Source organism: Helianthus annuus, chromosome 10 (genome assembly GCF_002127325.2).
Source record: "Helianthus annuus cultivar XRQ/B chromosome 10, HanXRQr2.0-SUNRISE, whole genome shotgun sequence".
NCBI lineage: Eukaryota > Viridiplantae > Streptophyta > Magnoliopsida > Asterales > Asteraceae > Helianthus > Helianthus annuus.
The window spans coordinates 158,612,965-158,640,443 of record NC_035442.2 but is presented as its reverse complement, the minus strand read 5'-3'; the positions used below and the strand labels follow the sequence as shown (position 1 = coordinate 158,640,443).

Sequence of the window (27,479 nt, the reverse complement as noted above, 5' to 3'; positions counted from 1 at the left end):
AAATTAAGTTAACGTAACCTAAGCTGCTTTCAACATCTACTCAGAAGATAGACGGGGAATACATATGCACAGAACTTTAAGAATAAAAATTAGAGTAAAATGCCATTTTCGTCCCTGAGGTTGGCTGTTTTGTGAATATACGACGCCAGAAAAACAAAACGTAAAGCGGTTAGATGCATCAACAGATGAAACCTATACATGCTATTGATTGACGCATTCAACAAAACGTAAAGCGGTTAGATGCATCAACAGAACTCACCGTATCCAGCGGATACTAATCCAATGGAGCGTTCATAGTCTGCTCGTGAATATACGACGCCAGAAAAACAACAGACCATCGGTGGAGAGAATTCAGAACTCCATGGTGACGGAACCGTCGTCGCAACCGTCGTGAACCGGAGGATTACCGCAACCATTAAATTAGGGGTTCTAATCGAACAATCAAGCCTCAAATAGCCGAATTTTGTCAACGAAAACAACTTCTGAATAAACTCGAACCCTAGGGTTTTATAAAGTTGAACACGGTGATCAATGACATACAGGTTGAATAAACTCGCACCCTAGGGTTTTATGTGAGAACGGTTTGCTAGGGGGTGGAACGAAGGGGAATATCAGTTTTGGGGAAATCTAAATTAATTAAATTAAATGATAAGTGTAGGTAGGGATGTTAATGGGTCGGGTTCGGGTTAGGTATTGGTAATTAACATGATTAACTACCTTTAACTAAACAAAAATTATATATATTGTATATAACAATGTTTATAATAATGAAAATATTATATATATTTTCTCAAAGGTTTCAATCACGTATTATATTGTGATTTATATATTTCTATCAAAAGGACTCTGATTGACAAGGACTGGTTATAATTAACATTATTTTGATCATGAATTTAGCTAAACTAGACTCATAGCCATACATTTAGCTAAACTAGACTCATAACCATGATAACTCTTATGAAGTTTTTAGCATTTCAGAATGAGAGTCAGAATAAAATAGACTATTGTGAGTGAACAGAAAAAAATGTTTAGCTGGTAGATAGAATGGAATCATCCACTACACAAGAAATCCCAAACCCTCTAAACACCTCAAAATCATTTAATTCACTCTTGTTTATTTTTATTTTTTTATTTCATTCCCTCTTTCACCAATCATTAACACCACCACCGCCCACTGTTGTTGCCGCTACCCACCACTTCTCCCACTCATCACCAATTTTATTCATTAGTCATTTTCTGGCTACATACCAAAAAACGCTAATTAATGATGCATTTCAATTCCACATGGTAACCGAAAAAGACATTGAATGTCAATGATCCACTATTGTCTATTGTGATTCATTAAGGCCTAATATAGTCCATTAAAACATGTATGATCTATTATTGTCCACTGTGATCCGTTAAGGCCACATATGGTCAATTAAGACATCTATGATGTATTATTGTACATTGTAATCCAATAAGGCCCCATCGTAAAGCATGTATGATCTACTATTGTTTATTGTAATCCGTTAAATCCCAATATGGCCCATTAATACATTTTTGATCTAGTATTGCCCATGGAGGTCCATTAAGGCCCAATATGGTCCATTAAGACATGTACGATCCAATATTGGCCACTGTAATCCATTTAGGCCCAATGTGGTCCATTAAGACATAAATGATCCACAATTAACCATCGTGCTCTAGTAAGGCCCATATGGTCCATTAATACATGTATTATCGATTATTGGCCATTGTGATCCATTAAGGCCCAATATAGTCCATTAAGATATTTGATCTACTATTGACCTTGTGATCCATTAAGGCCCAATATGGTTCATTAAGACATATATGATTCACACTTTGAACTACCAGTACTGAAAACAATTAACTAGGAGAAATCCGGTACCATATTGATATGGATACATTAATATTTCATTTAGAAGAAAACAAATACGCTTTAAAGTATATAATATTTAATAATAGTTTGAATTATTAAATATCTAGTAATTTTTTTTTTGTTTTTTAATATTAAATAATGTAATTTTTTAAATAAGAATGTTATTTGAGTGAAAAGTTTTGAATCAAATATTTTGGGGGGAAGTTTAAGTTTTAGGATGAAATATTTTGGGGGGAAGTTCAAGTTTTAGGATGAAATATTTTGGGGGGAAGTTTAAGTTTTAGGATAAAATATTTTGGGGGGGAAGTTTAAGTTCTAGGATGAAATATTTTGAGGGGAAGTTTAAGTTTTAGAATAAAATATTTTGGAGGGAAGTTTTAGGATGAAATATTTTAGGTGGAAGTTTAAGTTTTGAAATTAAATATTTTGGGGGGAATTTTTAAAGATGTAGTAACTTTAACATTCGGTCACACATTTTTTTTAATGATATTTGATAATATTTCATCACACAAAATAAACAAAATGATGATTGTGTGACGAATGTTAACGTAAAACCACATTATATTTTGTAATTTTAAGTGTGACTATTGTCTAACCTTTGGTTACATAAAATAATATATGTGGCCGTATGTATTAGATTTTAGCCACATTATTAAACATATAATGTGGTCGTAGAACACATTTGGCCACACTTTTCTAATGTGGATGTTTTATCTTAATGTGTGGCTAAAGGTTGGAATAGTTTTGTGTTTAGTCACGCGAAACAAATTCAGTAACCGTAGATCAAATTTGGCCACACTTTTTTTGTGTGACTAATAAATGTCACAGTTTTTTCTTAAAGTGTAGCTAAAGGTTTTGAATACACATGTTATTGGTCACAGAAAAATATATAATGTGATCATACATAATATTTAGCCACACTTTGATAGTGTAGCAAATATATGCCACAAATTTTTTCTTAAAGTGTGGCTAAAGGTGTGAAATACATGTTTTTTTGTCACATGAAACAAAAATATGTGGCCATAGATAACATTTGGTCACACAATTCGATTTGTGGCTAATAAATGTCACATTATTTTCTAAAAGTGTGGCTAAAGGTTCTGAACTGGTATAAATGGTCACATTAATAATAAAATGTGTGGCTAAAGGTGTTTTACAATGAATAACCTTTAGCCACACATTTTTATAAAAGTGTGGCTGGGCGGTTTTGCCAAACACAGTTTTTGGTTTATAAATTTTTTCATTTTTATAGTTTTTCGGTGGAACAAAACCTAATCCTTTCTTTTTGAAATTACGATTATGGTTTGGTTTCTTTTGGAAACTATAACCACAATTGTAACCCATTTTCTTGTTGATTCTTTATTGATCTCTTGAAGTGTATTGTTTAGGTTTTCCGATAAGATTTAAATCTTTTATTTCAGAAATATTAATTTCTGTTATTTTGAAAACCTTTTGAAGCATTTCAAATCTGACACTTCTTATTGGAAGAGCATCATCAGAATATAATTTGTCAGAATCTTTCAAAGTATAAGCCACTTTGAATGATTCATCATTCAAATTAGATTTTTTACATCAAGAACTTTTTATCATAAACCCGTTTGTTCTTTTTGAATGTCGGCTTTGACACATTGAACCTTGACTTTGACTCGGGTTTGAACTCCATGTTTGACTCCTCACTGTCATCTTTATCTAACACCTGATCGACCACACTTTTTATCAACTTTGACTCATGATCAGTGTCGGATGACGTGTACGTGACATCAATATTTTCTGGCAAGTTATCCGATGGCCCAGACTCCCATTCTAAATTTATTGCTTTTTCGACTCTCTCAGAATTTGGATTTCGAGGTGAATATCCATTTTAGACCGGGGGCGGACATCTATTGTAGACCACACTTGATTTCTTACCAGAAATCTTCACTTTTTCTTCGTCTTTTGTCACAGATTTCTTTTCATCGGACGTCTTCACTTCTCCAAACGTCTTCAAATTTTCCACAACCGGATAAATTCTGTCAACAACAAAAGTAGAACATGAGTAACTTTCTAATAACTTTTTCAGTTTCTATCTTTTGTGTTGCTAACTCCAACTCCAGATCTGCACACTTTTTTATATGAAAATTTGCATCATCAAGCTGTCTCAGGTATGCTATCTTCAGTGTATTCATTGCCACAGCTTGTTCACCACTTGAATCAGTATACTTCACTACATCAAAAATGGCTTACGGCCACATAAAAGAAGTGTGACCATACGCCTTTCGCCACACTTTTTTTTCCAGCTTAAGTGTGACCAAAGGTCCAGTCATCATAGGCATCATACGGCCACATTCACTTATCTGTGGCCATAGCAACTTAATCTGTGGCTAAAAGGTCTTGTTGAAATCAATCATTTTGTCAAATAAGTGTGGCTAAACGGGTAGCAACAACCACATGAATTTACTATAAGTGTGACCATTTCTATTATATAGTCACCAATAAGTTTGTTTTGGCCACATTAATTTTAAAAAACTGTGACAAAAAAGGTTGTTGTAATCAAGCAAATGGTCCATTAAGTGTGGCTAAATGTTATCAATGGTCACATGACTTTATTGTAAGTGTGGCCGTCTGTATTATATAGCCACATGAATTCACCGTAAGTGTTGTCGTTTCTATTATATAGTCACTAAAAAGTTTGTTTTAGCCACATAAATTTTAAAAAACTGTGGCAAAAAGGTTGTTGTAATTAACAAAATGGTCCATTAAGTGTGACTAAATGGTATCGATGGCCACATGAATTTATTTTAAGTGTGGCCGTTTCTATTGTATAGTCACATGAGTTTACCATAAGTGTGTATGTTTCTATTATATAGTCACTAAAAGGTTTGTTTTAGCCACATGAATTTTAAAAAAAATGTGACAAAAAGGTGGTTGTAATTAAGAAAATGACCCCTTAAGTGTGACAAAATGGTATCAACAGTCACACGGATTCACTGTAAGTGTGGTCGTTTCTATTTTATAGTCACATATATTGTTGCGGCTATGTGGCCATTTTCGTGTAATTAGCAATTTTATTTTCAATTTTTCGTAGAATTAAAACAATAGCAAAGATGAACAAACCTAAAAAACGAAATTAATAATATTAACAATAGTAAACCAAAATCCATACATAAGTTGTCAATTTGAATACTAAATACATAAACTTGCATGAATCCTAGCAGCACTTTAACAAATAAGTCACGGAAAGCTCTTGAAAGCGCGAGTCATGGACCTTCTGGTATCTCGTCGATTGAAGCTCGAATCCTAGACACTCCTGGCTCATCATCTGATTCGCACACACTCCTCCTATTGTGTATATCCTCTCTCTTTCCTCTAAATCAGGGATTAGAAAATGTAAGCGGTAAACACACACACACACACACACAAAACAATCAGATTTCATATAGTTATATAATGCATGACAGTGCTTACGAGGTAAACTCGGTTTAAAGTCTACAGTTAGCTGAACGGCTATCACCTCACCATCGTCTGAAGTGGTCCCAAGAACAGCTCTAGAATCACCAACATTTGCCAACATGATAAGATCTCCCTGAGAATGAATTATGTTCAGTGGGTTGGGTAACAAGGTGGGTCAGGTGGGTTGGGTAACAAGGTGAAATGGGTTGGGTTGGGTTGAAACTGGCCAAATTGGGTTGGCCCGGGTTGACCCATATAGACTTTGTTCTATTCTCTTGAACATGTTTGCAAATAATTTATTTTCTGCCGTATGATTAATTTTTAAAATAATAATTTGATTATTAAATAATATAATTTAAGAGGTTCTTTGAGTGAAGATTAGACTTCAGACCACATTCAACAACTTCAACCCTATTTGACCTGTCAGAGGAAAAAAAAACATAATTCAAACCGAAACGATGTCTAAGTTTGACTTTAAAGGTCAACCTATTCATTTTGACCAATAAAGTTTTCAACTTTCAAGTACAGATCTACATTTAATTTTGAAATACCTGGCGGATTATAGTCACAGCAGCTGTACCACTGTAAAAGGAATTGATTACAGGATGAAGCTCAAGATCATAATCAACCATAGAACAAGCCTTGATGAAGGAGTTCTTCGACACACCAAATTGATCAATGTTTGTTAACTGTTGTTATAATGCAAAAAAAATACTAGTTTATACATAAAAAAAACTGATGCAGTAATGCTACCTGTTCCGTTACAGTCAGCAGTGGTCTTTTTGTTCACTTTCGGGTTAACCTTTTGGCGGTTGGTGTTCATGGGTACATCAGGAATGTTAACCTTTTCCATATCGCCTCGGATCCTTCTCGCCTCAACATCATAGGCTCTAGCAGCTTCCTCCGCAATATTGAAAGTTCTGAGCCACACACGGACCCCCTTTCACGAGTCACGGATCTCAGAAGCCCATTTGCCCCACGGGCGCTGGCGGATGCCCCTATACTGGTTTTTCCTTTTTCGTGAAGTCGATTTCTCAGATACATCATCAGACTTCACTGATTTTGAACCTAAATCATGGGGTAAATCAAGATTAATCTTTTAGTTTTAAACAAAATAATCCAGTACAAAAATCTTCCCACGGGCGCAGTTTACTGTTGTCTTCTGCTAACTTCATTACTCTCCCTTTACCTTCTGCTAATAGTCTTTCAGTCTGTGAAAGTTTCTCCATACATTCCTCCTTTTCCTTCTTTGCTGTCTCCACTTCTTGAAATGCCTCCTGGTGAAGATGTAAAAAATGTATGTTATATTTAACCAATATTTTCTCCAAACAGTTATTTACTGCATAGCAGTATGAAACATATAGCAAGAAAACATCAATTTAACTGAAGCAAATAGAATTCAGAATACAAGTCCAGCAACACATTACTGAGAAAGCACCTAGAAAAGCTTGTTAAAAAAATGAACCTTCAATCTCTCAGAAAGTTTAACAGATTCTTCTCTTGCAGAAGCCAATTCCCTTTCCAAATGTTCCTGATCATATATAAAAATAAAATTAAGTTAACGTAACCTAAGCTGCTTTCAACATCTACTCAGAAGATAGACGGGGAATACATATGCACAGAACTTTAAGAATAAAAATTAGAGTAAAATGCCATTTTCGTCCCTGAGGTTGGCTGTTTTGTGAATATACGACGCCAGAAAAACAAAACGTAAAGCGGTTAGATGCATCAACAGATGAAACCTATACATGCTATTGATTGACGCATTCAACAAAACGTAAAGCGGTTAGATGCATCAACAGAACTCACCGTATCCAGCGGATACTAATCCAATGGAGCGTTCATAGTCTGCTCGTGAATATACGACGCCAGAAAAACAACAGACCATCGGTGGAGAGAATTCAGAACTCCATGGTGACGGAACCGTCGTCGCAACCGTCGTGAACCGGAGGATTACCGCAACCATTAAATTAGGGGTTCTAATCGAACAATCAAGCCTCAAATAGCCGAATTTTGTCAACGAAAACAACTTCTGAATAAACTCGAACCCTAGGGTTTTATAAAGTTGAACACGGTGATCAATGACATACAGGTTGAATAAACTCGCACCCTAGGGTTTTATGTGAGAACGGTTTGCTGGGGGGTGGAACGAAGGGGAATATCAGTTTTGGGGAAATCTAAATTAATTAAATTAAATGATAAGTGTAGGTAGGGATGTTAATGGGTCGGGTTCGGGTTAGGTATTGGTAATTAACATGATTAACTACCTTTAACTAAACAAAAATTATATATATTGTATATAACAATGTTTATAATAATGAAAATATTATATATATTTTCTCAAAGGTTTCAATCACGTATTATATTGTGATTTATATATTTCTATCAAAAGGACTCTGATTGACAAGGACTGGTTATAATTAACATTATTTTGATCATGAATTTAGCTAAACTAGACTCATAGCCATACATTTAGCTAAACTAGACTCATAACCATGATAACTCTTATGAAGTTTTTAGCATTTCAGAATGAGAGTCAGAATAAAATAGACTATTGTGAGTGAACAGAAAAAAATGTTTAGCTGGTAGATAGAATGGAATCATCCACTACACAAGAAATCCCAAACCCTCTAAACACCTCAAAATCATTTAATTCACTCTTGTTTATTTTTATTTTTTTATTTCATTCCCTCTTTCACCAATCATTAACACCACCACCGCCCACTGTTGTTGCCGCTACCCACCACTTCTCCCACTCATCACCAATTTTATTCATTAGTCATTTTCTGGCTACATACCAAAAAACGCTAATTAATGATGCATTTCAATTCCACATGGTAACCGAAAAAGACATTGAATGTCAATGATCCACTATTGTCTATTGTGATTCATTAAGGCCTAATATAGTCCATTAAAACATGTATGATCTATTATTGTCCACTGTGATCCGTTAAGGCCACATATGGTCAATTAAGACATCTATGATGTATTATTGTACATTGTAATCCAATAAGGCCCCATCGTAAAGCATGTATGATCTACTATTGTTTATTGTAATCCGTTAAATCCCAATATGGCCCATTAATACATTTTTGATCTAGTATTGCCCATGGAGGTCCATTAAGGCCCAATATGGTCCATTAAGACATGTACGATCCAATATTGGCCACTGTAATCCATTTAGGCCAAATGTGGTCCATTAAGACATAAATGATCCACAATTAACCATCGTGCTCTAGTAAGGCCCATATGGTCCATTAATACATGTATTATCGATTATTGGCCATTGTGATCCATTAAGGCCCAATATAGTCCATTAAGATATTTGATCTACTATTGACCTTGTGATCCATTAAGGCCCAATATGGTTCATTAAGACATATATGATTCACACTTTGAACTACCAGTACTGAAAACAATTAACTAGGAGAAATCCGGTACCATATTGATATGGATACATTAATATTTCATTTAGAAGAAAACAAATACGCTTTAAAGTATATAATATTTAATAATAGTTTGAATTATTAAATATCTAGTAATTTTTTTTTTGTTTTTTAATATTAAATAATGTAATTTTTTAAATAAGAATGTTATTTGAGTGAAAAGTTTTGAATCAAATATTTTGGGGGGAAGTTTAAGTTTTAGGATGAAATATTTTGGGGGAAAGTTCAAGTTTTAGGATGAAATATTTTGGGGGGAAGTTTAAGTTTTAGGATAAAATATTTTGGGGGGGAAGTTTAAGTTCTAGGATGAAATATTTTGAGGGGAAGTTTAAGTTTTAGAATAAAATATTTTGGAGGGAAGTTTTAGGATGAAATATTTTAGGTGGAAGTTTAAGTTTTGAAATTAAATATTTTGGGGGGAATTTTTAAAGATGTAGTAACTTTAACATTCGGTCACACATTTTTTTTAATGATATTTGATAATATTTCATCACACAAAATAAACAAAATGATGATTGTGTGACGAATGTTAACGTAAAACCACATTATATTTTGTAATTTTAAGTGTGACTATTGTCTAACCTTTGGTTACATAAAATAATATATGTGGCCGTATGTATTAGATTTTAGCCACATTATTAAACATATAATGTGGTCGTAGAACACATTTGGCCACACTTTTCTAATGTGGATGTTTTATCTTAATGTGTGGCTAAAGGTTGGAATAGTTTTGTGTTTAGTCACGCGAAACAAATTCAGTAACCGTAGATCAAATTTGGCCACACTTTTTTTGTGTGACTAATAAATGTCACAGTTTTTTCTTAAAGTGTAGCTAAAGGTTTTGAATACACATGTTATTGGTCACAGAAAAATATATAATGTGATCATACATAATATTTAGCCACACTTTGATAGTGTAGCAAATATATGCCACAAATTTTTTCTTAAAGTGTGGCTAAAGGTGTGAAATACATGTTTTTTTGTCACATGAAACAAAAATATGTGGCCATAGATAACATTTGGTCACACAATTCGATTTGTGGCTAATAAATGTCACATTATTTTCTAAAAGTGTGGCTAAAGGTTCTGAACTGGTATAAATGGTCACATTAATAATAAAATGTGTGGCTAAAGGTGTTTTACAATGAATAACCTTTAGCCACACATTTTTATAAAAGTGTGGCTGGGCGGTTTTGCCAAACACAGTTTTTGGTTTATAAATTTTTTCATTTTTATAGTTTTTCGGTGGAACAAAACCTAATCCTTTCTTTTTGAAATTACGATTATGGTTTGGTTTCTTTTGGAAACTATAACCACAATTGTAACCCATTTTCTTGTTGATTCTTTATTGATCTCTTGAAGTGTATTGTTTAGGTTTTCCGATAAGATTTAAATCTTTTATTTCAGAAATATTAATTTCTGTTATTTTGAAAACCTTTTGAAGCATTTCAAATCTGACACTTCTTATTGGAAGAGCATCATCAGAATATAATTTGTCAGAATCTTTCAAAGTATAAGCCACTTTGAATGATTCATCATTCAAATTAGATTTTTTACATCAAGAACTTTTTATCATAAACCCGTTTGTTCTTTTTGAATGTCGGCTTTGACACATTGAACCTTGACTTTGACTCGGGTTTGAACTCCATGTTTGACTCCTCACTGTCATCTTTATCTAACACCTGATCGACCACACTTTTTATCAACTTTGACTCATGATCAGTGTCGGATGACGTGTACGTGACATCAATATTTTCTGGCAAGTTATCCGATGGCCCAGACTCCCATTCTAAATTTATTGCTTTTTCGACTCTCTCAGAATTTGGATTTCGAGGTGAATATCCATTTTAGACCGGGGGCGGACATCTATTGTAGACCACACTTGATTTCTTACCAGAAATCTTCACTTTTTCTTCGTCTTTTGTCACAGATTTCTTTTCATCGGACGTCTTCACTTCTCCAAACGTCTTCAAATTTTCCACAACCGGATAAATTCTGTCAACAACAAAAGTAGAACATGAGTAACTTTCTAATAACTTTTTCAGTTTCTATCTTTTGTGTTGCTAACTCCAACTCCAGATCTGCACACTTTTTTATATGAAAATTTGCATCATCAAGCTGTCTCAGGTATGCTATCTTCAGTGTATTCATTGCCACAGCTTGTTCACCACTTGAATCAGTATACTTCACTACATCAAAAATGGCTTACGGCCACATAAAAGAAGTGTGACCATACGCCTTTCGCCACACTTTTTTTTTCCAGCTTAAGTGTGACCAAAGGTCCAGTCATCATAGGCATCATACGGCCACATTCACTTATCTGTGGCCATAGCAACTTAATCTGTGGCTAAAAGGTCTTGTTGAAATCAATCATTTTGTCAAATAAGTGTGGCTAAACGGGTAGCAACAACCACATGAATTTACTATAAGTGTGACCATTTCTATTATATAGTCACCAATAAGTTTGTTTTGGCCACATTAATTTTAAAAAACTGTGACAAAAAAGGTTGTTGTAATCAAGCAAATGGTCCATTAAGTGTGGCTAAATGTTATCAATGGTCACATGACTTTATTGTAAGTGTGGCCGTCTGTATTATATAGCCACATGAATTCACCGTAAGTGTTGTCGTTTCTATTATATAGTCACTAAAAAGTTTGTTTTAGCCACATAAATTTTAAAAAACTGTGGCAAAAAGGTTGTTGTAATTAACAAAATGGTCCATTAAGTGTGACTAAATGGTATCGATGGCCACATGAATTTATTTTAAGTGTGGCCGTTTCTATTGTATAGTCACATGAGTTTACCATAAGTGTGTATGTTTCTATTATATAGTCACTAAAAGGTTTGTTTTAGCCACATGAATTTTAAAAAAAATGTGACAAAAAGGTGGTTGTAATTAAGAAAATGACCCCTTAAGTGTGACAAAATGGTATCAACAGTCACACGGATTCACTGTAAGTGTGGTCGTTTCTATTTTATAGTCACATATATTGTTGCGGCTATGTGGCCATTTTCGTGTAATTAGCAATTTTATTTTCAATTTTTCGTAGAATTAAAACAATAGCAAAGATGAACAAACCTAAAAAACGAAATTAATAATATTAACAATAGTAAACCAAAATCCATACATAAGTTGTCAATTTGAATACTAAATACATAAACTTGCATGAATCCTAGCAGCACTTTAACAAATAAGTCACGGAAAGCTCTTGAAAGCGCGAGTCATGGACCTTCTGGTATCTCGTCGATTGAAGCTCGAATCCTAGACACTCCTGGCTCATCATCTGATTCGCACACACTCCTCCTATTGTGTATATCCTCTCTCTTTCCTCTAAATCAGGGATTAGAAAATGTAAGCGGTAAACACACACACACACACACACAAAACAATCAGATTTCATATAGTTATATAATGCATGACAGTGCTTACGAGGTAAACTCGGTTTAAAGTCTACAGTTAGCTGAACGGCTATCACCTCACCATCGTCTGAAGTGGTCCCAAGAACAGCTCTAGAATCACCAACATTTGCCAACATGATAAGATCTCCCTGAGAATGAATTATGTTCAGTGGGTTGGGTAACAAGGTGGGTCAGGTGGGTTGGGTAACAAGGTGAAATGGGTTGGGTTGGGTTGAAACTGGCCAAATTGGGTTGGCCCGGGTTGACCCATATAGACTTTGTTCTATTCTCTTGAACATGTTTGCAAATAATTTATTTTCTGCCGTATGATTAATTTTTAAAATAATAATTTGATTATTAAATAATATAATTTAAGAGGTTCTTTGAGTGAAGATTAGACTTCAGACCACATTCAACAACTTCAACCCTATTTGACCTGTCAGAGGAAAAAAAAAACATAATTCAAACCGAAACGATGTCTAAGTTTGACTTTAAAGGTCAACCTATTCATTTTGACCAATAAAGTTTTCAACTTTCAAGTACAGATCTACATTTAATTTTGAAATACCTGGCGGATTATAGTCACAGCAGCTGTACCACTGTAAAAGGAATTGATTACAGGATGAAGCTCAAGATCATAATCAACCATAGAACAAGCCTTGATGAAGGAGTTCTTCGACACACCAAATTGATCAATGTTTGTTAACTGTTGTTATAATGCAAAAAAAATACTAGTTTATACATAAAAAAAACTGATGCAGTAATGCTACCTGTTCCGTTACAGTCAGCAGTGGTCTTTTTGTTCACTTTCGGGTTAACCTTTTGGCGGTTGGTGTTCATGGGTACATCAGGAATGTTAACCTTTTCCATATCGCCTCGGATCCTTCTCGCCTCAACATCATAGGCTCTAGCAGCTTCCTCCGCAATATTGAAAGTTCTGAGCCACACACGGACCCCCTTTCACGAGTCACGGATCTCAGCAGCCCATTTGCCCCACGGGCGCTGGCGGATGCCCCTATACTGGTTTTTCCTTTTTCGTGAAGTCGATTTCTCAGATACATCATCAGACTTCACTGATTTTGAACCTAAATCATGGGGTAAATCAAGATTAATCTTTTAGTTTTAAACAAAATAATCCAGTACAAAAATCTTCCCACGGGCGCAGTTTACTGTTGTCTTCTGCTAACTTCATTACTCTCCCTTTACCTTCTGCTAATAGTCTTTCAGTCTGTGAAAGTTTCTCCATACATTCCTCCTTTTCCTTCTTTGCTGTCTCCACTTCTTGAAATGCCTCCTGGTGAAGATGTAAAAAATGTATGTTATATTTAACCAATATTTTCTCCAAACAGTTATTTACTGCATAGCAGTATGAAACATATAGCAAGAAAACATCAATTTAACTGAAGCAAATAGAATTCAGAATACAAGTCCAGCAACACATTACTGAGAAAGCACCTAGAAAAGTTTGTTAAAAAAAATGAACCTTCAATCTCTCAGAAAGTTTAACAGATTCTTCTCTTGCAGAAGCCAATTCCCTTTCCAAATGTTCCTGATCATATATAAAAATAAAATTAAGTTAACGTAACCTAAGCTGCTTTCAACATCTACTCAGAAGATAGACGGGGAATACATATGCACAGAACTTTAAGAATAAAAATTAGAGTAAAATGCCATTTTCGTCCCTGAGGTTGGCTGTTTTGTGAATATACGACGCCAGAAAAACAAAACGTAAAGCGGTTAGATGCATCAACAGATGAAACCTATACATGCTATTGATTGACGCATTCAACAAAACGTAAAGCGGTTAGATGCATCAACAGAACTCACCGTATCCAGCGGATACTAATCCAATGGAGCGTTCATAGTCTGCTCGTGAATATACGACGCCAGAAAAACAACAGACCATCGGTGGAGAGAATTCAGAACTCCATGGTGACGGAACCGTCGTCGCAACCGTCGTGAACCGGAGGATTACCGCAACCATTAAATTAGGGGTTCTAATCGAACAATCAAGCCTCAAATAGCCGAATTTTGTCATCGAAAACAACTTCTGAATAAACTCGAACCCTAGGGTTTTATAAAGTTGAACACGGTGATCAATGACATACAGGTTGAATAAACTCGCACCCTAGGGTTTTATGTGAGGACGGTTTGCTGGGGGGTGGAACGAAGGGGAATATCAGTTTTGGGGAAATCTAAATTAATTAAATTAAATGATAAGTGTAGGTAGGGATGTTAATGGGTCGGGTTCGGGTTAGGTATTGGTAATTAACATGATTAACTACCTTTAACTAAACAAAAATTATATATATTGTATATAACAATGTTTATAATAATGAAAATATTATATATATTTTCTCAAAGGTTTCAATCATGTATTATATTGTGATTTATATATTTCTATCAAAAGGACTCTGATTGACAAGGACTGGGTATAATTAACATTATTTTGATCATGAATTTAGCTAAACTAGACTCATAGCCATACATTTAGCTAAACTAGACTCATAACCATGATAACTCTTATGAAGTTTTTAGCATTTCATAATGAGAGTCAGAATAAAATAGACTATTGTGAGTGAACAGAAAAAAATGCTTAGCTGGTAGATAGAATGGAATCATCCACTACACAAGAAATCCCAAACCCTCTAAACACCTCAAAATCATTTAATTCACTCTTGTTTATTTTTATTTTTTTATTTCATTCCCTCTTTCACCAATCATTAACACCACCACCGCCCACTGTTGTTGCCGCTACCCACCACTTCTCCCACTCATCACCAATTTTATTCATTAGTCATTTTCTGGCTACATACCAAAAAACGCTAATTAATGATGCATTTCAATTCCACATGGTAACCGAAAAAGACATTGAATGTCAATGATCCACTATTGTCTATTGTGATTCATTAAGGCCTAATATAGTCCATTAAAACATGTATGATCTATTATTGTCCACTGTGATCCGTTAAGGCCACATATGGTCAATTAAGACATCTATGATGTATTATTGTACATTGTAATCCAATAAGGCCCCATCGTAAAGCATGTATGATCTACTATTGTTTATTGTAATCCGTTAAATCCCAATATGGCCCATTAATACATTTTTGATCTAGTATTGCCCATGGAGGTCCATTAAGGCCCAATATGGTCCATTAAGACATGTACGATCCAATATTGGCCACTGTAATCCATTTAGGCCCAATGTGGTCCATTAAGACATAAATGATCCACAATTAACCATCGTGCTCTAGTAAGGCCCATATGGTCCATTAATACATGTATTATCGATTATTGGCCATTGTGATCCATTAAGGCCCAATATAGTCCATTAAGATATTTGATCTACTATTGACCTTGTGATCCATTAAGGCCCAATATGGTTCATTAAGACATATATGATTCACACTTTGAATTACCAGTACTGAAAACAATTAACTAGGAGAAATCCGGTACCATATTAATATGGATACATTAATATTTCATTTAGAAGAAAACAAATACGCTTTAAAGTATATAATATTTAATAATAGTTGGAATTATTAAATATCTAGTAATTTTTTTTTGTTTTTTAATATTAAATAATGTAATTTTTTAAATAAGAATGTTATTTGAGTGAAAAGTTTTGAATCAAATATTTTGGGGGGAAGTTTAAGTTTTAGGATGAAATATTTTGGGGGGAAGTTCAAGTTTTAGGATGAAATATTTTGGGGGGAAGTTTAAGTTTTAGGATAAAATATTTTGGGGGGGAAGTTTAAGTTCTAGGATGAAATATTTTGAGGGGAAGTTTAAGTTTTAGAATAAAATATTTTGGAGGGAAGTTTTAGGATGAAATATTTTAGGTGGAAGTTTAAGTTTTGAAATTAAATATTTTGGGGGGAATTTTTAAAGATGTAGTAACTTTAACATTCGGTCACACATTTTTTTTAATGATATTTGATAATATTTCATCACACAAAATAAACAAAATGATGATTGTGTGACGAATGTTAACGTAAAACCACATTATATTTTGTAATTTTAAGTGTGACTATTGTCTAACCTTTGGTTACATAAAATAATATATGTGGCCGTATGTATTAGATTTTAGCCACATTATTAAACATATAATGTGGTCGTAGAAACATTTGGCCACACTTTTCTAATGTGGATGTTTTATCTTAATGTGTGGCTAAAGGTTTGGAATAGTTTTGTGTTTAGTCACGCGAAACAAATTCAGTAACCGTAGATCAAATTTGGCCACACTTTTTTTGTGTGACTAATAAATGTCACAGTTTTTTCTTAAAGTGTAGCTAAAGGTTTTGAATACACATGTTATTGGTCACAGAAAAATATATAATGTGATCATACATAATATTTAGCCACACTTTGATAGTGTAGCAAATATATGCCACAAATTTTTTCTTAAAGTGTGGCTAAAGGTGTGAAATACATGTTTTTTTGTCACATGAAACAAAAATATGTGGCCATAGATAACATTTGGTCACACAATTCGATTTGTGGCTAATAAATGTCACATTATTTTCTAAAAGTGTGGCTAAAGGTTCTGAACTGGTATAAATGGTCACATTAATAATAAAATGTGTGGCTAAAGGTGTTTTACAATGTTATGAATAACCTTTAGCCACACATTTTTATAAAAGTGTGGCTGGGCGGTTTTGCCAAACACAGTTTTTGGTTTATAAATTTTTTCATTTTTATAGTTTTTCGGTGGAACAAAACCTAATCCTTTCTTTTTGAAATTACGATTATGGTTTGGTTTCTTTTGGAAACTATAACCACAATTGTAACCCATTTTCTTGTTGATTCTTTATTGATTTCTTGAAGTGTATTGTTTAGGTTTTCCGATAAGATTTAAATCTTTTATTTCAGAAATATTAATTTCTGTTATTTTGAAAACCTTTTGAAGCATTTCAAATCTGACACTTCTTATTGGAAGAGCATCATCAGAATATAATTTGTCAGAATCTTTCAAAGTATAAGCCACTTTGAATGATTCATCATTCAAATTAGATTTTTTACATCAAGAACTTTTTATCATAAACCCGTTTGTTCTTTTTGAATGTCGGCTTTGACACATTGAACCCTGACTTTGACTCGGGTTTGAACTCCATGTTTGACTCCTCACTGTCATCTTTATCTAACACCTGATCGACCACACTTTTTATCAACTTTGACTCATGATCAGTGTCGGATGACGTGTACGTGACATCAATATTTTCTGGCAAGTTATCCGATGGCCCAGACTCCCATTCTAAATTTATTGCTTTTTCGACTCTCTCAGAATTTGGATTTCGAGGTGAATATCCATTTTAGACCGGGGGCGGACATCTATTGTAGACCACACTTGATTTCTTACCAGAAATCTTCACTTTTTCTTCGTCTTTTGTCACAGATTTCTTTTCATCGGACGTCTTCACTTCTCCAAACGTCTTCAAATTTTCCACAACCGGATAAATTCTGTCAACAACAAAAGTAGAACATGAGTAACTTTCTAATAACTTTTTCAGTTTCTATCTTTTGTGTTGCTAACTCCAACTCCAGATCTGCACACTTTTTTATATGAAAATTTGCATCATCAAGCTGTCTCAGGTATGCTATCTTCAGTGTATTCATTGCCACAGCTTGTTCACCACTTGAATCAGTATACTTGTTGATTTCTCTGTTCATTGTATCATATGATTCTTTTAATCTGTTTATGTTATGCATCATCTCATTGTTCTGCTTGATTAAAGAATCACAGTTCATGCATTTTTCAGGAACGTTGACAGGTTCAGTATCAACTTTTACTTCAAATTCAGGAACTTCTTTGACTTTTCTGTCTGGTTGGAAAAATTCAGCTCTTCTTTTTCTCTCAGCTTCAGCTTCAGCCTTTAATCTCTCTTCCTCTTCTTCCTCTTCTTCAAGCCTTCGTCGTCTTGCTTCAGCAGCTTCCATGACTTTCCTGCTTCTTTCTGCACATTTCAAATCATAGGCATTAGCAAAGAAAGCTTTAACATTTGAAGTGTTTTTGGACATCTCTTTGGCCATGAGATTTTGATCTGGGCAAAAATCATCCCAACTAAAACCTTCAGCCAACTTTTCATCATCTTGTTCTGGCAAACACACTTTGCTGTTTGTTGGAATATATTTATCCCATGAAAAGTTTTCATATTTGCTTAAACATGCTCTTTTTGAACTATCAATCACATCTCTCCCATGAGCAGTTTGTGCCTGATGCTGTGCTGGTGGTGTGACTTGATGATAAATCGCCTTTTTGTGATAATCGTTGTTTCCGAAAGGATTTTGGGCTCCAGTAGCTTCACGGTTTTTGTACTCCCTCTTGAAATGCCCCTTTTCCCTGCAACGAAAACACGTAACTTTAGATTTATCAAAGCCTAAAGTTGAAACATTTGCATCACGGAAATCATCTCTTCTCGTAATTTGTTTAAACTTCTCAGCTTGTCTCATCACGCTAGCCATGCACCATTTTATGTCCATTAATTCCATTTCTTCAGCATCAATTTGATCGTAATCCTCTTTCGTGAGCATTGGATTACCGATCTTTCCGGCCACGAAACTACTATAAGACTCAAGAACCATTCCTAACAAAGACATTTGATTTTTAGCAATCTCTTCAGTGTAATCTTGATCATTTTCAATACTAAGAACAATATTGCACTGAAGTTTTCTTCCATTCTTTGTTACAGAAATGTTTGGATCGAATGATGAAAATCTTGAGCTGCTAGATCCCTGGGAAGATTTCTTTTCAGAAGAATCTTTAACACTAAAAGCAGTTTCGATTTTCGGAGAATGATTTGTTGATCCAGTAACACCACTCTTGTAGTACAAACTGATATCCTGTTCTCCATCATAATTCTTCATCCTGGCAATCTTCCTCTGCTCCATCTCTTGAGCTTCCAGGTGTTTGATGAAATCTCCCAGTGTCATATTCTTGTAATCTTTTCTGTTGGATCTCAGCATCATCAGAAACGTTCCCCATGTTTCATGTGGTAGTGCATCTGCAAGTTTTTCAACCAATTCATCAGTATCTTTCTTAATTCCAAGTTTTGACATGTTTCTCACCAAGTTACAATATCTATCAATTATCTGCTTGGTGTTTTCAGATTTCAAACCACGGAATAAGTCAAATTCTTTCTTTATAAGAGACATTTTATTTTTGAGCATATCATCACTCCCAACAAACTTTGCTTCCAATTCTGTCCAAATTGAATACGCAGTTCCGTCATGTTGAAGCAAAATCAGAATATATTCTTTTATCGCTTGCTGAAGCAGACTCACCATGAGTTTCTCATCTGGATATTTCTTTTTGTCCTCAGTACTCATTTCACGAATTGGTACCTCTTTGTTGTTTCTTGTGGGTCTTTCATATGGCTCTTCAGTGTGTTCCCACGCATCTAAGTGATAGGCCTCGACCCAGTTTCCAAAACGTTCAGACCACACGTTATAATCATCGATATCCATTAGTTTAGGCGGTTTCTGAGACGTTCCGGTTTCATTGTCAATCAAAGCATTCTAAGTAATTGAGACCGGGCTAGCAAAGGCGTTATAAAATTCGTTGTCCATTGGTCAAGGTTCAAAGTTCACCAAGTTCCAAGCTTAGGCAGAATGGCCCTTGAAGCGAAACTGTTCAGTAAAGCAAAACTACAACTTGTCCAAACAAGCAAAACTACCCTGTACCTTGAAGCGAAACTATCAAGTGTACGTACAAGCGGAACCTATTCTCGAGCAGTTTTGACCCATTTTTAATGTGAATTTTAACATCAAACTTTCTAGGGTTTGTCTATATCCTATTAGGCACAATCCGTGAGATTTTGAGCTAGTTTTACCGTAAAAAAAATTTTGAACTTTTGAAGAAAATGTAGAAAAATAGATGAATTGCAGCTGAAATGGCAAGAACTCCTCCTCCTGAGCTCTGATACCACTTGTAGGATCGCGTTCGGCCCTGTTTGAGTCGATCAGAAGAATTCCTATCCAAATCAAGAGGCGGAAACTAATGATTCGGTGCTATTTCAGTCGGATTCACTTTAATATTGCTGTTGTATTGATCAATAACACGAGTACACGTTCTGACAGCACTTCGGCAGCACTTCGTGGCTCACCGGAAAAAAACACCCTTAACTATGTGTGTAGTTCCACTTGAACGTCCCCCTATATATAGATGAGCAGGTCTCGCTTATACGTACATGTACGTATAAGCGGAAACACATCATGACATACAAGCGGAACCTACTAGACTGACATACAAGCGAAACCTAGTTAAGTACACATAAGCGAAACCTATACAAACACATGTTTCTAGGATTTCGTGCCATGTCTAACCTACACAACACTAAGACTCGATGTAAGACGTAGTCGACAGACGTAGTGCACCAACAGTAGGAACATATATAATGATCATATATTTGTTCAAACGGGATATCAATTTACATTTATGTAAATGTTTTACATAGGTATAAATATAATATTTACATATATGTAGATATTTAAACTGATTAGTTTCTTCGAACTAAATGTTTAAATACATTTATGTAAATCTTCAAAACTAAAATTTCAAACTGATAGTCTATTTGAAATTTTGAAATTAAATAATTAATTAAAAAGTCTGAGCAAACTTTAGGAAAAAAAATCACGAGCATGGAAATCTTCCGTGCATTACCATAATGTCATCATCTTTATTCACTGAAAATATTATACCAGGAAAAAACCCACTCAATTTCCCTGTGTATGTAAGTTTTCTGTTTAATACTTTAACGTGTATGTAGATCTAAAGCCGTTTTTAAAATGAGATAAACCAAGTTAAATAAAAAATGTGATAATTTTCTACGTGTAAATTTACTTTAATGCCCCTTATAAATAAAATATTGAAAATATAACATGAAATAAAATGAGTGGCTGTAAAGAATTCTGCAGATTCTGTAATTTTTTTTTTGGTTCTGAAATGATCTTGATCACACACACACACATATATATATATATATATATATATATATATATATATATATATATAGAGAGAGAGAGAGAGAGAGAGAGTAGGAGGTGGGTGGAAAGTCTATTTTTCCTAGAAAGTCTAGGAAGGAATAAGAATTGGACATGTGTCATTGAGGGATTTTAAGTAGAATATGTAATTTCACATTTTAATTTTATTTTTGGAATGTATCTTCATTAACTAAAATTTGCATGATATCTAATTGTAACCGATTTTTGTCCCTGATTTTCGGAATTATTGTTGTTTTTGAATCTAAATCTCTTCCAAATATCACGAAATGTGTTTATCTGGAAAACTATCAGCAGGTCTTGGTGATGTGTTTTACCAGTCAGAGAGGTTGAAGTCAGTGTGTTTTAACACACTGAAGTCAATATATAGTCAGGTTGTGTTTTAACAGTTCTTTTGCATTTTAACACTCTGAATGTGTTTTAACACTCTGAAGTCAGAGAGGTTGAGGTCAGTGTGTTTTAACACTCTGAAGTCAATATATAATCAGGTTGTGTTTAACACTCTGAATGTGTTTTAACAGTTCTTTTGCATTTTAACACTCTTGACGCTGTTTTAACTGCAAGCAAATTGCTGGCCATTGTGTTTTAACAGCAAGCAGAATTCTTGACGCTGTGTTTTAACAGCAAGCAGATTTCTTGACGCTGTGTTTTAACAGCAAGCAGATTCCTGGAGGATTTTTGACATTGTGTTTTAACAGCAAGCAGATTTCTTGACATTGTGTTTTAACAGCAAGCAGTTTTCCTTGACGCTGTGTTTTAACAACAAGCAGATTGCTGGACATTGTGTTTTAACAGCAAGCAGATTTCTTGACGCTGTGTTTTAACATCAAGCAAATTTCTGGTCGCTTGGGTCGCGTTTTCTTCTCCGGTAAGCCCTAGCCCCGTTATATTTTCTTCTCAGTCTTTCAGATCTTGTTAGAACCACGTCTCCGGCTAGTCGTGTATTGTTTCAGGGGAGGCGGGGTGGTGGTGCCGGCCGTAGAATGGCGGTGGTGGCTCCGTCAACGGTAGAGGGTGGGGGGTGTTTTAGGTAATGATGTAGGATCGTGAATTGACCCGAACGAGTCGTTCAGAGGTGTTCTTCTATGTTTCAGGTGCGGAATTACAAGAAACACAGATAGAAATAGTTGTATCTTCACTAAAACTGCTAATTGTATTGATTATAAGCAAATACGCGCAGTTCTTCACACCGGCAACACCTCGGTATGGAATTCGTCAACATTACAAATGATTTCGCTTTAAGGGTTTATATAGGTGTGAGGTTTCGCTTCAAATGTCATGTACGAATAAGCGAAACCTTCCACTTACCGTATAAGCGAAACCTCCTATTTGACATAAAAGCGGAACCTCTAGACAATGTCCCTATAAGCGAAACTATCTCTCTAAACACATACACTCGCCTATTTCTCGTATATTGTGCCCTAATCTATACAATACAAGATATGACTCGATCTAAGACGAAGTCGACAGATGTAGTGCACCAACAGACTCCCCGTTAGATGTGACGGAGTCGTCCATCGAGTCATGACAAATCTGTGTCTTCACATCTTCAGTCTTGATCAGTCTCTGGGCTTTTCTCTCTCTCTCTATCTTCAGACTCCCCCTCATGATTTGTTGGCATTCCTTTGTTCTTCAGCAAAATCTGAATCAGGATCGTTGTTTGGCTTTTCATCAAACAGCTTCTCAATATCAATCAGCTTGGCTCTTCATGTCTCAAGATCATTGCCTGGCTATCTCCAATCAGAGTCCTCAGGTATCGGAACCTGGCTCTCATCTAACTCGGATCTCAGGAACAAATAACCTGGCACATCTTGTCCTGCACAAACTCGACCTCAAAGTAAATTTCTCTCACATACATATTATAAACATATAAACTTGCACTAATTCAGAATCTCCTTCAAAACAAACACATATTTTGATGAACCACTTGAAAGGTTAGAATATGAAAACATTTAATTCCAAACATACACTCCCCCTCAAATATTGCTCATCATGTTTAGCACTCGGAACTTTGAAAATCAGCTTTCCAACATCAGTTGTCAAAAATATTTTTGAATTTTTCAAAAGTTTATGCTAAAACACACACAAAATCTTTTTGGACTTTTCTGAAAGAAAGTAACTGACATTACATGAAAAGAAAACGTAGAAATGAAATATTTACAAACATATTTTTGTGAGTTCGTGTAAGAGGATCATATCAGTTTATGATACATGTCACTAACACCGTTAAGCTGTATTACATTTTAAGTTCTAAACAATTCACATAGATTGTCAGTATATTTGTCCACTTAAATTTTCACACAAACTTCAACTGCTTCGAGATACGATATTAATGTCTTAGATACTAACTTATTCGTGTGTCCTACTTCTTGAATATACTCCCGTATCCAGATCCCAATATTCAATCTTACAGGTGAGTATACCACAGATGATATCTGTCAGGGGTTAAATGCGAGGGCCGTGAGAGCTCAGGTCGATACTTCCGTATATGCAAAGAGATGACGGCTTCGACTTTTGGTGCGTCCCCTTTAGAGGATCTTTTGAATTACAACAGCAGCAACTATCAATTTTATTGTTTCATCAGCATGCTGAGGGCGGCGCTTATGTTTCAAAGCATAGAAGAAAGCATTATCCGGGGACTAGGTCAGTACTTCCATACAGCAGAAGTCCCGGGATAATACCCCAGATATCACTGAGCATAAAGACCTAGTATCTCAGAATAAGGGACCTTTCAAACAAGATTTCAGGGGTTACCTATATATCCAAGATGTTGTTACCCACAGAATAAGCAAGTTTGAATTTTTTTTTTATGTTTATATCTCGTCACAATTTACTAAATGTGCAAAAACCTACTGGCACATCATCAGTGAGATTTGTTTATCACATTTTTAACACTCCAATTCTTTAGCATGTTGTGACAGTCTACTGATGTACTATCATTTCCTCTTTTTCACAACAAAACTCTTTTTTGATTTTATCATGTTTTTTGTCTTTTTCAATTTTCTAATGTTTTTGGATTTTCTGAAAATTCTACTCCCCCTAAAATGCAAACACATTAAAGAAAAATTGAGAAACATCTAAACACTAGACCCACTTGAAACATAAAACACAAAACAAACTGTACAAAACTTGACAACCAACATCGAATCGCATCAATTCGTCATTCACTTGTCATAAACAATCAGAACTCCCCTTATCACAAACCATTTTCTCATTTAGATCTCAAAACACTTAAGTTTGTTTTAATCAAAATGATTTTTCTGGAAAATGAGTTTGTTTTAACCACTTGTAAGTTTATAACTTGTTAAAATCGGGGACGTGGTTCATCATTTTGTTCCTCAATCACCTGTATGATAGTAAATCAAGTACAAATTAATGTCCCTGATTTACCATTTGCAGTTAAGCAACCTCTGTACCACTTGTGAACATGATCACTTGTAAAAAAAATACACACTACCACTTGTAGATACAACTGACCAATACCGGCTGTAGGAATGTTACGTCTACATCATAATTTTATCACTTGTAGAATTAAGCACCAAGATGCCGATTCCTGCTTCACACTTACCAATCTGGAAGCTCCAGCGTAGTCCTTTCACCTGTAATTATTCAAACAATTTTAACAACTTTCAAACAATCTATTCAAAACTAGAATGATGCCGATTCCTGATCCACGATATAAACTTGGGATCTCCGGCGTAGTCCTTAGACTATTAAGGGAAACAGACTTCCATCCAAGTCTTCTCAGACTTGATGACTTTCAACTCTTGAGCAGTGGGGTTGTATGTTGCCTTTTTAGTAGCATAAAAATCTTTAACCCCTTTTGCTTTCCCGTTCAACATTTTCCCAAAAAATTTCTTTACACTTCCATTGAAAGTTTTCTCGACATCAAACTCATTTTTCTCTTTGTAAAACTGATTCGAGATCTCAACTTTGCCAACTTTCTTTTTAACTTCTTCAAATTTCAGTGATGGAAAATCAACATCATTCACTGAAATTTTTACCTCACCTTGTGGCTCCTCTGGCTTTGTGGAACCAGATTCAACGCCGACTTTTTCACTTACCTTTTTAACAACCCATACTTGATTGTTTTCAGCTTTCTGTTTGAAAGCATTCTTCTTAGAACACTCATCAACCTCATAAGTTGAATTTTCAAAAACTTTAAGTGTTTCGGTTGGTGGTTCAACATCAACAATCTTTTCTTTCAACTTGTTAGAAACTCCCTGTTTTGTTTTGACATTCTTCGGACAATTCCATGCAATGTGACCAACTTCATTGCATCTGTAACAGGTACGAGTCTCTTTGAATAAACTTCTGTTCCATTCTTCCTTCTCTCAGCAAGAAACTCTTGGTTTGACTGTCTCCAAAACGGTTTCTTCTGCTCATCCTCAGAACTTCCTCCTGAAACAAATTCAGTTTTTGTTTTAGAAATTTTCAAATTTTTATCATTTTCTGATGGAATAAAGCCAAGGCCTTTCTTTTTGTACCTACGATTTTGGTTTGGTTTCTTTTGAGAACCCGAACCAGAATTGAAGCCTTTTTTCTTGTTTAAACGTTGCTGAACTCTTGAAGTGTATTTTTTAGGTTTTCCAGTAAGATTTAAATCTTTTATTTCAGAAATATTAATTTCTATCATTTTGAAAACCTTTTTGATCGTTTCAAATCTGACACTTCTTATTGGAAACTCTTTGTTATAATATAATTTGTCAGAACCATCCAAAGTATAAACTACTTCGAATGTTTCATCATTCAAATCTGCTTTTGATAACAAAAATTCTTTACTATAAGACCGTTTCACCGACGAATTTTGACTATTGACTGACGAATTTGACCCTCCAGACTCAGATTTTGACTCGGACTCCTCATCAGTATCCAACACCTGATCGACCACCTTTTTTATTAACTCAGACTCATGATCGGTATCAGATGAAGTAAACGTGACATCAATGTTATCTCGTAAAACGTCAGTTATGTCGGTTTTTAGCTTTATATTGACTGCTTTCTCAAGTTGCTCCTCGTTTGGTTTTCTAGGAGAATATCCTTCCCAAATTGGAGGCGGACGCTTGTCATAGCAAACAGTCGGTTTCTTACCACAATCTTTCTTCTTCTTTGGCTTCTCGTCTTGAAAAGCTTCCATACCTGCAACAGTTGGGTAAATACGATCAATGAGATAATCAGAACTAGAATAACTTCGTAATAAACGTCTAATTCTCTCATTCTCGATCTTTTCGGTCTCCAACTCTTGCTTCCACTTAGCACTTTCTTCGATGTAAAATTGATGGCTTTCTGCTTTGTCATCATCACAGCATTCATCATCATAAGTGCTTGTTCTCTTTCTGAGTTTGTCTTTTGAAGACCAGTTACTGTTTTGTTCAAGACATCATAGGATTCTTTTACATAGCTAAGATTGAACAGTAACTGCTCCTTCTTCTTCTCATACTCACCAATTATATCGTCTTTCGCTGCACATTCCTTGCATGCTTCTAAACACTTCTCGCAAGGCTTGACAACTTCAACAATCTTCTCAATCTCGATTGTCTTCACTACTTCAACCACCTTATCTTCTTCTTTCACCTTCTCAACCTCAGACATCTTTTCTTCACTCACCAGCTCAGTCTCATCATTCTCCTCAGCAACACTTTCAGTCTTCATTTCCATGTATTCTTTTGCAGCTCCTTTTGCCTTCAACTTTTCCATGCGATCTGCAAAATAAAAATGAAAATTTTCAGGAGAAAGATGAGTTTTAGCAATATTGATATGTTTCTCTTCCTCATCATCATTACTGCTATCAACTGGTGACTGATCAAACTGTACAGATTTTTCAGAATCAGCATCTGATACACTAGAATCAGACGGTGTTTGATCAAATACAACTTCCTTTTCTAAAGTAACATCATTCTGTACACTCTCATCAGCACTCTGAGGACTTTCATCAGCACTTTCTGAGCTTTCATCAGATGTAACAGACTGTTCCTCCACACTTTTCACTGTCTCTCCAATAGACTTCATCCAGGTGGCAAAAATGTCTGGTTCTTTGACAATCTTTGCAATGAAAGCTTTGAACTCTCCCTTTTCATCAACAAACATCTCCCAGCTGAAGCCTTCAGGTAGTTGTTCATCATGTTGATCAACTAAACAGACTTTGCTATCAGGAGATATGTAGTTGCTCCAGTTGAAGTCCACCAAACATGCTCTCTTAGAATCTTCAATCTTTCTACCATGAGCCGTCTGTGAGTCTTGTGATTGACCAACCTGCTGATAAATGGCTTTCCGGTAGTAATCGTCTTTTCCGAACGGATTCTGAGCACCGCTAGCTTCTCTG

At 35.0% G+C, this 27,479-nt stretch overlaps 2 long non-coding RNA genes across 2 annotated transcripts; both read right to left on the bottom strand.

Moving 5' to 3' along the window:
• Window positions 1-6,527: 6,527 nt before the first annotated feature.
• On the bottom strand, window positions 6,528-6,861 carry LOC110883111. Its single transcript, XR_002560365.2, has 2 exons — window positions 6,777-6,861; window positions 6,528-6,588 (listed from the first exon to the last, which is right to left on the bottom strand). It is a non-coding gene; the product is annotated as an uncharacterized LOC110883111 (long non-coding RNA).
• Window positions 6,862-13,390: 6,529 nt separating this feature from the next.
• On the bottom strand, window positions 13,391-13,725 carry LOC110883110. Its single transcript, XR_002560364.2, has 2 exons — window positions 13,641-13,725; window positions 13,391-13,451 (listed from the first exon to the last, which is right to left on the bottom strand). It is a non-coding gene; the product is annotated as an uncharacterized LOC110883110 (long non-coding RNA).
• Between the last annotated feature and the right edge of the window lie 13,754 nt (window positions 13,726-27,479).